This window comes from Chiloscyllium plagiosum, unplaced genomic scaffold (genome assembly GCF_037043375.1).
Source record: "Chiloscyllium plagiosum isolate Xiang-an unplaced genomic scaffold, Cpla_swu_hap1 HiC_scaffold_9, whole genome shotgun sequence".
NCBI classification, from domain to species: domain Eukaryota; kingdom Metazoa; phylum Chordata; class Chondrichthyes; order Orectolobiformes; family Hemiscylliidae; genus Chiloscyllium; species Chiloscyllium plagiosum.
The window spans coordinates 125,519,269-125,531,817 of record NW_028270147.1 but is presented as its reverse complement, the minus strand read 5'-3'; the positions used below and the strand labels follow the sequence as shown (position 1 = coordinate 125,531,817).

The following is a 12,549-nucleotide window of genomic DNA, read 5'->3' as shown; positions in this document are numbered from 1 at the left end:
CAGAATGAGGATGTCGCTGACTATTACTGTATGCAGGAAAGCAGCTACCCCTACACAGTGTTACAGAGCCGTACAAAAACCTCAATAGGCACAGTCCCACTGCCTGTACTGACACATCCAATTTTCATATAAATGTAAATGAACAAACTAACCCATGCTGGATTGTCACTGTCCACTACACACTCCAGTCTCTGTGGTGTCCACCATTTACTGAAGGCCTCAAGTTTCCCTCTTACACTCCATCGCCACACGTGAAGAACAGCTGCAAAACTTAACATTGAAAAATACATTTGACAAACCACCCTAGCCCAGCTGGACACAACCCAGAGAGACAGAGACAGAAAGACACATGAATGAGGGAGAGAGAAAGAGAGTGAGAGGGAGAGTGTGAGAGTGAGTGAGAAAGGGAAGCAAAGATCAGAGATTTTTGTACACCATCTGCACTGCGAGCTCTCACTGTGGCTTACGTTTGGGAAAGGAACCAAGCTCCGACTGAGTAAGTAAACCTCAATCCTCCGTTATTAACCCTGTCAATACTGAAACACACTTTCTAAAACACAAATGCTGAATTTGTGAAGTTATTAGTGAGAAGCTGCAGTGAATGAAATAGTTGATGAAGGAGCACTGTGTCTAACAGGGTGTCCAGCTGTATTTCTTTAGTTCCATTGTCCCTTTAAGCAGCAAGATATAAGTCAATTAGTTTAACTCACCGTGTGGAGGAGCTCTGTCCATTTGCAGCCTGTGGTCCCATTACTGCAGCACGGAATGAAATCAGTGAGTAGCCTCCTGCCAGTCTCAGTGTGTCGGACACGGGCAGAGTTTGATGTGAGCTCTGGCTCCCTGTCCCAGTCTCTGATCTCACTGACCTCAGCAGCAGCAGCACAGTGAGACACTGAGCTCCCACCTCCCCCAGCTTTAACTCTGCTCAATCACACAATCACAGAGTTGTTACAGTGCACACGGAGGCCGTTCCGCCCATCCTGTCTGGGCCGGCTCTCCGAATGAGCAATTCACTGAGTGTCATTCTCCTGCCTTCTCCTTGTCACCCTGCACATTGTTCCTTTTCGAATAATAGTCTCATTCCCTTCGGAATGTTTCAATTGAAGCTGTCTCCACCACACTCTCAGGCAGTGCAGTCCACACCTTAACCACTCGCTGGCTGAAAATGTTTTTCCTCATCTCATTTTTGATTCTCTCACTAATTACTTTAAATCTGTGCCCTCTCCTTCTCAATACTTTCATGAGTGGGAACATTTTTTCCCTATTTCCTCTGGCCAGACACCTCCTGATTTTGAATTCCTCAACAAAATGTCCTCTCAGCCTTCACTTCTCCAAGGAAGACAGTCCAAACTTCTACAAAGTTTGTTCACAACTGACCTTCCTCATCCCTGAACCTTCTATGGGAAGTTTTTTACCCCATCTCCAAAATATTCACATCCTTCATGAATTATTCCCCTTTTCTATTCCCGTAGTCCCATTTGCGTGCATTTAGCTAATTTCCCCCATACCGTTCCTGTCCAGGTGCCTGTTCAAATGCCTTTTAAATGTTGTTATCATACTCACCTCTACGACTTCCTCTGGCAGCTCATTCAATACATGCACCACCCTCTATGTGAACGAGATGCACCTCAGGTCCCTTTTGAATCTTTCCCCTCTTGCTTTAAACCTCTGCTGTTTAGTTTTGGACTCCCTTACTCTGGGGAATAAACCTGAGCTAGTCATCTTATCTATGACCATTATCATTTTATAAACCTCTAAAATGTCACCCAGCAATCTCTGACCTTCCAAGGGAAATAGCCCAGGCCTAACCAGCCTCTCCTTATAACTCAAACCCTCCAGTCTCGGTGACATCCTTGTCATCCTTTTTACACCCTTTCCAATTTAATGACATCCTTCCAATAGCAGGGTGACTGGGAATGGGCCTGATCAATACCTTGGAGAATCGTAACAACTCCCACATGTAATACTCTGACCGATAGAAGCAATTGTACCAAATGCTTTCTTCACCACCCTGTCTCCATGTGACACCAGTTTCAATCCTCTATGTGCCTCCACCCCTTGGTCTCCCTGTTTGACAACACTCCCCATGGCCCCACAATTAACTGTGTTAGCCCTGGCCTGGTTTTTGTACCAAAATGTAACACCTCCTTATTATCTCAATGTGTAATGTAAATGTACTCTCAAATAGCCTTCTTCACTGTCCATGAAACTACCAATGTTAGTGTCATCTGCAAACTCACAAACCATGGCCCCTATATTCTCATTCAATTTGTTTCTATAAATGACAAACAATGATGAACCCAGAACCAATCCTTTTGCCACATCGCTGGTCACAGGCTTCCAGTCTGAAAACCATTATCTACCACCACTCTCTGTCTCCAACCATTAAGCCAACTTTGTATCAGTGAGCCAACTTTGTATCAGATCTAACTTACTAACCAGTTGTCCATGCAGCACCTTGTCAAAGGTCTTGCTAAAGTCCATGTAGACAATGTCTACCACTCTGCCCTCAGCTATCTTCTTGGTCATGTCTTCAAAAAACTCAATCAAATTTGTGAGACATGTTTTCCCACTGACAAAGTCATGTGGACTATCCTTAATCAATCCTTGTCTTTCCAAATGCATTTAGATCCTTTCTGTCAAAATCCCCTCCAACAACTTACCGCTATCAGACTCACCGGTCTATAATTCCCAGGGTATTCCTTGCAGACCTTCCTAAGTATCAGCACAAAATTAGCCATGCTCCAGTCTTCCAGCACATCACCCGTGGCTGTTGATGATACAAACATCTCACCAAGGGGTGTCAAAGTCTCTTCCCAAGCTTCCCACAAAGTACTGGGATGGAGCTGATCAGTTCCTGGGGATTTATCTACCTTTATGAGTTTAAAGAACAGATTACTGCATCTCTTCTCCTGTAATATGGACTCTTCTCAAGACATCAACATTTATTTCCCGAATTTCCTTCACTTCGATGTCCTTCTCAACCATAAATACTGCGGCAAAATGTTAGATTGGTAACTCATTCATATTCTGTTTTAAAATAAAATATGAAAATTCTAAGAGTGAGACATTTGGAGGTGATCCATGGGATATGATCCATGGTCATGACTTTACTCTGGATTGTCCTTTGTCCTTTTCCACTGTCTCCCTAATCCTTGTGATACAATTCCCTAAATGTCCTCCTACTGATACTTGATCTACATGGGCCTCCTCATTCCCAAGATCCAGGTCTGGCAGAGTTTCCTTTCTGATTGGAATGGGAACACACGGTTGGAGAAAATTCACCCGAGCACACTCTCACAACTCTGGCCCCTCTCTGCCCTTCACACTGCTCCGATTTCATTCTATATTCTGATAATTAAAGTTACCCAAATATGTGCTGTGAATTTCTTGCAGATTTCTCCCTCTACATCCTTCCCTCTAGTTGGTGACCGACAGACTGCACTGAACAACCTGATTGCACCTTTTTTGTTCCTTATCTCAAACTAAATCCATTCTGCCCTTGACCCCTCTGGGACATCCTCTTTCTCCAGCTCTGCACTGATCTTAACCAATCCCACACCCTCTTCCCCTTTTCCTATCTTTATTGAACACCTTGTATCCAGGAATATTTAACATCCAGTCCTGTTCTCATTTGAGCCTCATCTGTAAGAGCAACAACACCAGATTTCCACTTGGTAATATATGTGTCTGTAACTCCCTAATCTTACTCCCTATACTCCACGCAGGCCCATACATACACACAGTCAGTTGGATTTAGAAATTATTACTCTCTCCCTCACTGTGACCCGGCCAAATAAGTTACTCTTCCTTACTTTAGAGTATCTATCTCTTGCATGATTCTGTTTTCCTTGGTGTTCCTCCCTGATATTTCCTCGTGGTTCCCACAGCCCCCCCTTCCATGTTCATTTAAACCCTCTCCAACAACGACCAGCAAATCATCCCACAAGGAACTCAGTTCTGTTCAGGAGCAACCCATCTGGTCTATAGAGGTCACATCTCCCACAAAGTCATTCCCAATGTCCCAAGAATCTCAAACGCTCCCTCCTGGACCACCTTTCCAGCCTCAGATACACCCTCCCTTATCCTTCTGTTCCTATCCTCACTTGCATTGGTCCCTGGGAGTAGTCCAGAGATTCACAATTTTGAGCTGCTGTTGCTAATTGCCTCCAGAGCTCCATAAATTCTGACTGCAGCACCATATCCCTTTTCTCCCTCTATCACTGGGACCTCAACTGTTGCCTGTTCCCCCTCTCCCCTCAGGGTGGGAGACAACACACCATCCTGGAATCCCATCTGCAGCTGCACAAACACCTATCGATTGCCCTCATTCTCGAATCTCCTCTCACTATCGCTCTTCCAGTCTTCCTTGTGCCTTCCCTGTACAGCTGAGCCCCTTGTGGTGCCATGGACTTGACTCCGGCTGCACTCATCAGGATTCCAAACTGAATCCTGGTTGGACAGTGGGATGCACTCAGGGGATTCCTGTACTAGCTGCCTGGTCGTGTTGGACTGTGTGCTGCTCCCCCATTCCCTCTCTCCCTGCATACTCTGAAGCTGCAGAGTGACCACATCTAGAAACGTGCTCTCCATGGAGCTCTCAGCCTCACGGACGCTCCACACTGACACCAGCTGCTGCTCAAACTCCGAAACCCAGAGCTCCAACTGCAGTCACTGACCACACTTCCTGAACTCATGGTATTCCAGGAGATGGGAAGCATCCTGAAGTTCCCACATGGAACAGGGTGCACACTCTCACCACTCCCTGGTTGTCCCTTGATAAAGTTCTGATGACAAACAGCTCCAGCTGGGCTCAAATCCAGGCCTTTCAGTGTTCCAGGGTTTGGCAGAGTCTGTTCAAAAGACAATATGATAACAGAGCAGAATTGGGCCATTCGCCCATCAAGTCTGCTGTGCCGTTTGGTCATGGCTGAAGTGTTTCTCACGACCATTCTCCTGCCTTCTTCCCATTATATTTGATTGCCTTCCCAATCAGGAACCTATCAATGTCCGTCCGAAACACACTTAATACCTTCACCTCCACAGCATGAGTTCCACAGATTAACCACCCTCTGGCAGAAGAAATTCCTCCTCATCTCAGTCCTAATGGATTATCCCTAAAGTCTGTGGCTGTGCCCTCTGGTCCATGTTTCTCTGACTGGTGGAAACATCTCATCCCCGCCCATTCTATCCAGGCCTCTCAGTATTCTGTAAGTTTCAATGTGATCTCCGCATGTCCTTAAGAACTCTATCAAGTACACATCCACAGTCCTCAATCTCTCCTCAACAGACCAGGCTGTCACCCCCAGGGTTATTCTTATAAACCTCCTCTGGATCTCCCCCAATGCAAGCACATCCCTCCTTAGATACAGGTCCCAAAACTGTTCACAATATTCCAAATGCAGTCTGACCAGAGTCTCATACAGCCTCAGCAGTACACACCTGCTCTTGTATTCTAACTCAGTTGAAATGAATGCTAACATTGCATTTGTCTTCCTAATTGCCAACTGAACCGACATATTAACCTTAAGTGAAATCTGAAAGAAGACTCCTAAGTCCCTTTATGTTTCAGAATTCCAAATTTCCCCATTTAGAAAACAGTTTGAGTCTCTACTCTTCCAACCCAAGGGCATAACCTCATACTTTCCCACTTTGTATTCCATCTGTCACTTCTTTGCCCACTCTCTGAGTCTTTCCAAGTCCTTCTGCAGCCTCCCTGCTTCCTCAACTCTGCCTGTCCCTCCCCTCATCTTTGTGTCATCAGCAAATTTACTAACAATGCCCTCAGTTTCTTTTCCCAGATCGTTAATATATAATTAATTGTTACATGAATAGCTGAGGTCCCAACACTGCCCCCTACTGAACTGCACAAGACACCAACTGCCATCCTGCAAAAGATCCATTTATTTCCACTCTCGATCCATGTCAGTACTGGGCCCCAAACCCATGGGTTCTTATGTTATTTAGCAGCCTCCTGTGTGGCAACCTGTCAAAGGCCTTCTGGAAACCCAACAGATCATGTCCTTTGGTTCTCCTTTGTCTAACTTGCTCATTGATATTATTGCATATAATTCCCAGCTTCTCCCTCTCGAACTGCAGGGTGAATTGTATCACATTATGGTCACTGCCCCCTCAGGGTTCACTCACCTTCAGCTCCCCAATCAGGGCTGCCTCATTACACATCACTGAATCCAGAATTACCTGCTTCCCAGTGGCTCTACCACAAGCTTTTCCAAAAAAAGTATCTCTCAGACATTCCATGAATTCCTTTCCTTGAGATCCATTCCCAACCTGAATTTCCCAGTCCACCTGCATATTGCAGTCCCCATGATTATTGTAATAAACTCTTTCTTACATGCCTTTTCTATCTCCTGATTTATTTTCTGCCCCACATCCCGACTACTGAGAGGAGACTTGTACATAATTCCCATCAAGCCTTTTGCTATTTTGTGGGTCCTGAAGTTGACTCACACAGATTCTATGCTTTCCAACTCCATATTTCCTCTTGCTGTCGATGTAATTTCAGTTCTTCCTGACAGGATAAACCTGCTCCTCCCACACACACCCCCACCACCCTCACACCTCTACCCATCATTAGAAACATAGAAACATAGAAAATGGCTGCAGGAATAGGCCACTCAGCCCTTTGAGTCTGCACCACCGTTCAATATGATCATGGCTGATGACGCGATCCATTATCCCATTCCCACTCCACCCCCATATCCTTTGATTCCACAGATTCACAACATCGGAATAACTTAACCCTTAATCTTCGACTGTGACCCCAAGTTTTGGACTTTCCTAATATCAAGAACATTCTTCCAGCATCAAGCCTGTCAAATCCCATCAGGATTTTATATGTTTCTGTGAGATTCCTCTCATTCTTCTAAATCCCAGTGAGTACAAGCCCAGTTGATCTAATCTTTCCTCATATGTCAGTTCTGCCGTCCTGGGAATCAGTCTGGAGAACCTTTGCTGGACTCCCTCAATAGCAAGAATGTCCTTCCTCAGACTAGATTAGATTACTTACAGTGTGGAAACAGGCCCTTCGGCCCAACAAGTCCACACCGACCCGCCGAAGCGCAACCCACCCACACCCCTACATCCACCCCTTTAACCTAACACTACGGGCAATTTAGCATGGCCAATTCACCTGACCCGCACATCTTTGGACTGTGGGAGGAAACCGGAGCACCCGGAGGAAACCCACGCAGACACGGGGAGAATGTGCAAACTCCACACAGTCAGTCGCCTGAGTCGGGAATTGAACCCGGGTCTACAGGCGCTGTGAGGCAGCAGTGCTAACCACTGGGCCACCGTGCCGCCCAAGGAGACCAAAACTGCACATAATACTCAAGCTGAGGCCTTAGTTCTGCAGACATCCTTACTCCAGTACACAAATCCTCTCACTGTGAAGGCCAGCATGCCATTAGCTTTCCTCACTGCCTGCTGCACCTGCAGGCCCCCTTTCAGTTCCTGTTCCACCATGACACCCAACTCTCATTGCACCTCACCTTTTCCTAAACTTTCACCATTCACTAATAATCTGACTTCCAGTTTTACCACCAAAGTGGATAATCTCACATTTACCCAAATTATAATGCATTTGCCAAGTATTTGTCCACTCAGCCAGCCTGTCCAAGTCACTCTGCAGCCTCTTAGCATCCTCCTCACAGCACACATTGCCACCCAGCTGAGTGTCATCTGCAAATTTGGAGGGATTGCATTCAATTCCTTTGTCCATATCATTTATGTATATTGTGAACAGCTGGGGTCCCAGCACTGAACCCTGTGGTACCCCACTCATCACTGCCTGCCACTCTGAAAGGGACCCATTTATTCCAACTCTCTGCTTTCTATCTGCCAACGAGTTCTCTCTCCATGTCAATACATTACCTCCAATACCATGAAGTTTAATTTTGCTCACTAATCTCTTGTATGGGACCTTGTCAAAAGCCTTTTGAAAGTCCAGAACACAACATCCACTGGGTCCTGAGGGAGGGTCACTCAATCTGAAATGTTAACTTCGATTGCTGTCCACAGATGCTGCCAGACCTGCTGAACTTTTTCATCAAGTTTTGTTGTCCACTGATTCAGCCTTGTTCATTCTCCACTGATCACATCCTCAAAACCTTCCAGAAGATGTGTCAGGCCTGATTTCCCTTTAGTAAATCCATGCTGACTTGGATCGATCCTGTCACTGCTTTCCAAATGCTCGGTTACTGTATCTTTAATAACTGACTCCAGCGTTTTCCTCATGTATAATTCCTCATTTTCACTCTCCCTCCTTTTATTAAAAAGTGGGGTTACATTGGATACTGTCCAGTCCATTGGAACTCTGTCAGAGTCGACAGAATGTTGGAAAATGATCAACAATGTGTCCACTATTTCTACACCCACTTTCTTAAATACTCTGATGACTTGCTGGCTCCTGGGGACTTACAAGTTTTGATACCATCAATCTCCCCAAAACTATTTCCTGACTAACAAGGATTACCTTCAGTTCCTCCTTCACACTTGACCCTCTATCCCCTTGCATTTCCTTTCAATAGGATGTGCATCCATGGATATTTAGTTCCCAGCCCTGATCCCCTTGCAGCCACGTCCCTGCACTACAGGCTCATTTACCTTGTTTCATAAACTCGATGCATCTAGTACAACACCCTCAGTCATGCACTGACTGCCTCCTTCTCATAGTTATCTCCTTTAGAAATCACAGAATCCCTACAGTGTGGAAGCAGGCCATTCAGCCCAGATTGACCCTCCAAAAAGCATCCCACCCACCCTACAATTCCCATGGATAATTCTCCTAACCAAAACATCTTTGTGACAATGGGAGGAAACTCAAGTAGACACGGGGAGAATGTGTAAATCCCACACAGACAGTCAGTTGGAATTGAGTCTGTGTCTCCAGAGCTGTGAGACAGCAGTGCTAACCACTGATCCACCATTCCACCCTGCGGTGCCTCAAGTTTGATTCTTGATCCTTTCCATAATCTCGATCCTATTACTTGGTCTGGATACTTTAATAACTTCTCCTGAGCTCCTACCTTCTTTAGTTAGTTTAAACTCCTCGCAAACTTGATTTCCCTTGGTTTGTGTGGTATCACTTTGTCTACATTATTCCAAATGGTTCATGTGTTAAGAGACAAAACCTTTAAGCTTGTTCTATACTGAGCTTCCCTGCACTTTTAAGTTTCCTCAGTACAATATGACATTCACAATACTCTGTCCCTTTCCTTTTATTTTCTAGTAACAATCAATTCCATCACTAACCAGTATTCCTCCCTTCTCCTTTAACTTTCATTTCCTCATTTTCTATCGAACTGTTCTAGTTACTTTCTCTTTGAATCATATTCAGGCTGATACTTATTCCTGAACAAACATCACTCAAAATGTTCCTTGGTTCATTGTTACTTGTGGGATCTTGCTGTGTACAATCTGGCTTCCACATTTCCTACATTACAACAGTGACCACATTTCAAACAAGTCCCACACTGTCTGCAAATATCTTTAGGACAGCATGGATCTTTCTTTTCATTGGATGAACTGGGAGTCTTTCAGATGTGAAAGATGCCGTTCCAAAATTGCACAGTCCTCCTCCTGAACTCCAGTTACTGATATATATGTCCCTCTCTTTTGTGAAAACAGACCAGAAGTTTTCATGAGGAACCATTGCTCCATCTTCCACCACTGCACACAAGTTCCCTTCCTGCTCTCGAATGGCCCTCATACATTCCTTCATTCACTTGTTCTTTTTGTGACAATAAAACATCACTGGGATTTCCCTGACTTCACTTGGACACAGTTCAACCTGTTAGCTCTTTGCTTTCCTCAGGTCCTGGAAAATTTCACCCCTGCATTTTGTCTTTCAGCCACTTTTACCGAATCCCTGCCCAGTTTAGTAAAATGGTTTGTTCCCAAATGAAAACTTTTACACTTGCCCCATGGTTCTCCATTTCCATCCCTCCTCTCAATCTCACTGAGTTCTGATCACTGTCACTGAAATGCTCCCCCATTGATAGCCCTTCCAGCTGCCCACATTCATTCCCGAAAGAATGATCCAAAACTGCCCCTTCTTTTTCACCATCACCCTCTCAGGGGCAATTAGGGATGGGCAATAAATGCTCGCCCTGCCAGTGACACTCACGTCCCAAGAAGCAATTTTAAAAGGCCCTGTCCTTTTATGGGGTCTGTTAGGTATTGAATACAAATGTTCAAATGGATTGTTTTGCCAGTGAATGTTCAGAGTTGAAATCCCTTTGAATGGCAGGGATTAAAATTGTTTGTCTTGTCTTTCAGGCCGTGAAAACTCTCAGCCCAAGCTGACCCTGCTGCCCCCCTCCCCGGAGCAGGTCAATGCCAAGGGCACTGCCACCCTGGTGTGCCTTGCCAATCACTTCTATCCCGATGAGCTGGAGGTGCAGTGGAAGAAGGACGGTGCAGTCATTTCGGACGGGGTTCAGACCAGCAACTACCTGCGAGCTTCGGACAGCACCTACAGTGTCAGCAGCCTGCTGACCCTCTCTGGGTCTGACTGGGAGTCCAATGCTCGCTTCTCCTGTGCCCTCACCCACGTGACCCTCCCCTCTCCCCTCAGCAAGAGCATCAGGAGATCAGAATGTGTGTAGAGTGTTCAAGACAGTCCACAGAGGAGACACAACTTTAAATAGAACAGGGCTGAGCTGGCAGGACAAAGGTCATTGTCAGCACTGAATTTCAACTCTCTTCCTTCTTGGGATTGGCTCGGTGACATTTCTGAGGTTCAAGGGTTAAGGCATGTCATTGGGATCATCAAAAGGAAGCTTTACTCTGTATCAAACCCCGTGCTGAACCTGTCCTGGGACCGTTTTATGGGTTCAGTAATGACTTGTGATGCCAAGTAAAACCTCTCGAAGATGCTGAAAACTGTCAGCTGTACAAAACAATGTGAACCTCTGAAATTTCTGCTTCAGTAAACCAGATCTCCTTCCTGCTCAGCCGTCAGTTCGAATTTAAGCTTCTGTCACTACTTTAAGGGACAGGATTCTCAGGTAATTGAGAAAATCTCCACAAGTGTTTTCCTCAAGCTCCATTGTGGCTGTGATTTTGAGCAGCTTCCTCTGTCTGGGCTGTTAATTGCAGTCTTTTTTCTGTCAATGTAAATCTGGAAAAGGGAATAAAGATCAAGAAGATTCAGTCTCTGTCTCGTGTGTGCTTTGGAAATGGCCAGAGCTACTGGGAACCCTGCAATGATGAATATGATCGGCAGCATCTTGTTACTCAGAATAACAATTTCACAGGTTTTGGGAAATAAATATTCCTTAAATTAGACTTGGGTTTTCTTCACTCTCAAAGTGCGATGGAATGGTCCCGTGTGTCCCTGGAGTCAGATTGAGAATGTTAAATCTGGGGAGTCTGGGAGTCATGGCTGGGGAGGGCAGTCAATGATAAACTGGTTCCACTTTCTGCTGCCATATTCTGTAGCCCCTGGGGCCATCTCAGTGAGAGTCATCCAGGGCTCAGGGTGGATTCCAGAGCAGATCATTGACCTGATTGTTGCGTTCCTTAGTCCACATGTGACTCCAGTAATCTCACTCTAGAGCTTTAGTATCAGTGGGAACCAATGGGGCTGAAATCTTATCCAAACAGACCCTCACACAGCAGGGAGGCTGCTGGTGGCTCAGAAACCCCTTGGATTCAGTCCCAGATTCCACTGTGGCTCTTTCATTCAAACACAGCATTAGCACACTGACGCCACAATCAGAGGGCAATCCTGAGATGGGGCAAGTTTGGTACTTGATTCCAATGTGAGGAAATGGGGGTTGGGTGTGAAATGTCTAGTCTGAAACTGGTACTTTATAATGAAGAATTGAAACTGTTGTTAGAATAAAGTCGTGTTGATGGGAGTGAGGAATATCTCAGTTGTCTGTCTCCAGAATCCACACACTACACACATCCTTCTGTCAGACCCTGAAGGCAGAGAAACTGCTCCTTGACACCCCATATTTCTCTATCTTTCCCAGAAAAGGTGAAGTATTCTCTGCCTCAGTGATTCCCTGGGACAGGACATTTTAAAAAGGGCTGTGGGAAGGGAAATGTTGCCTCTCAATGACAAGCCAATGGAAGGATGTGGAGCTGGCTCTGTGAAATGTTCGGACACAGAGGATGACACCAGAAGCAATTCAATGTTGTCGCTCTCTCCTTGGAAATTGCTAAACTGATAACAATTACTTTTTGCTCACAATTTGCTCTCTAGAATTTGATCCACTTGCATTTCTTACTTTGCTTTTTTTGACTTCAGTCTGTGGGTAGTTCCATCAAAACCCAATCTCCTCACACTCATCCTGGCCCCTGAAGAGATTAGAGACAAACTGCAAATGCTGGAATCCAAAGTTGACAAGTAGGAGGCTGGGAGAACACAGCAAGACTGGCAGCATCAGGAGGTGGAGAAATTGACGTTTTGGGTGTAAACCTTCTTCAGGAAGTGGGGTGGGTGGGAGCTGCAGATAAAGGGAGTGGCCAGAGCAGGGTGGTTAGGTGGGGATAGGTGGAGACAGGTCGAGGGTA

General features: G+C 45.5%; 1 long non-coding RNA gene across 1 annotated transcript in view; it reads left to right on the top strand.

Annotated features, from left to right (window-relative positions):
* LOC122547362 (uncharacterized) overlaps positions 1 to 11,838 on the top strand; it is a 466,533-nt gene extending 454,695 nt beyond the window's left edge. The window contains exon 3 of the long non-coding RNA XR_015758265.1: positions 10,303 to 11,838. This is a non-coding gene — a long non-coding RNA (uncharacterized LOC122547362). The remainder of the gene's footprint in view (positions 1 to 10,302) is intronic.
* The last annotated feature ends 711 nt before the right edge of the window (positions 11,839 to 12,549 follow it).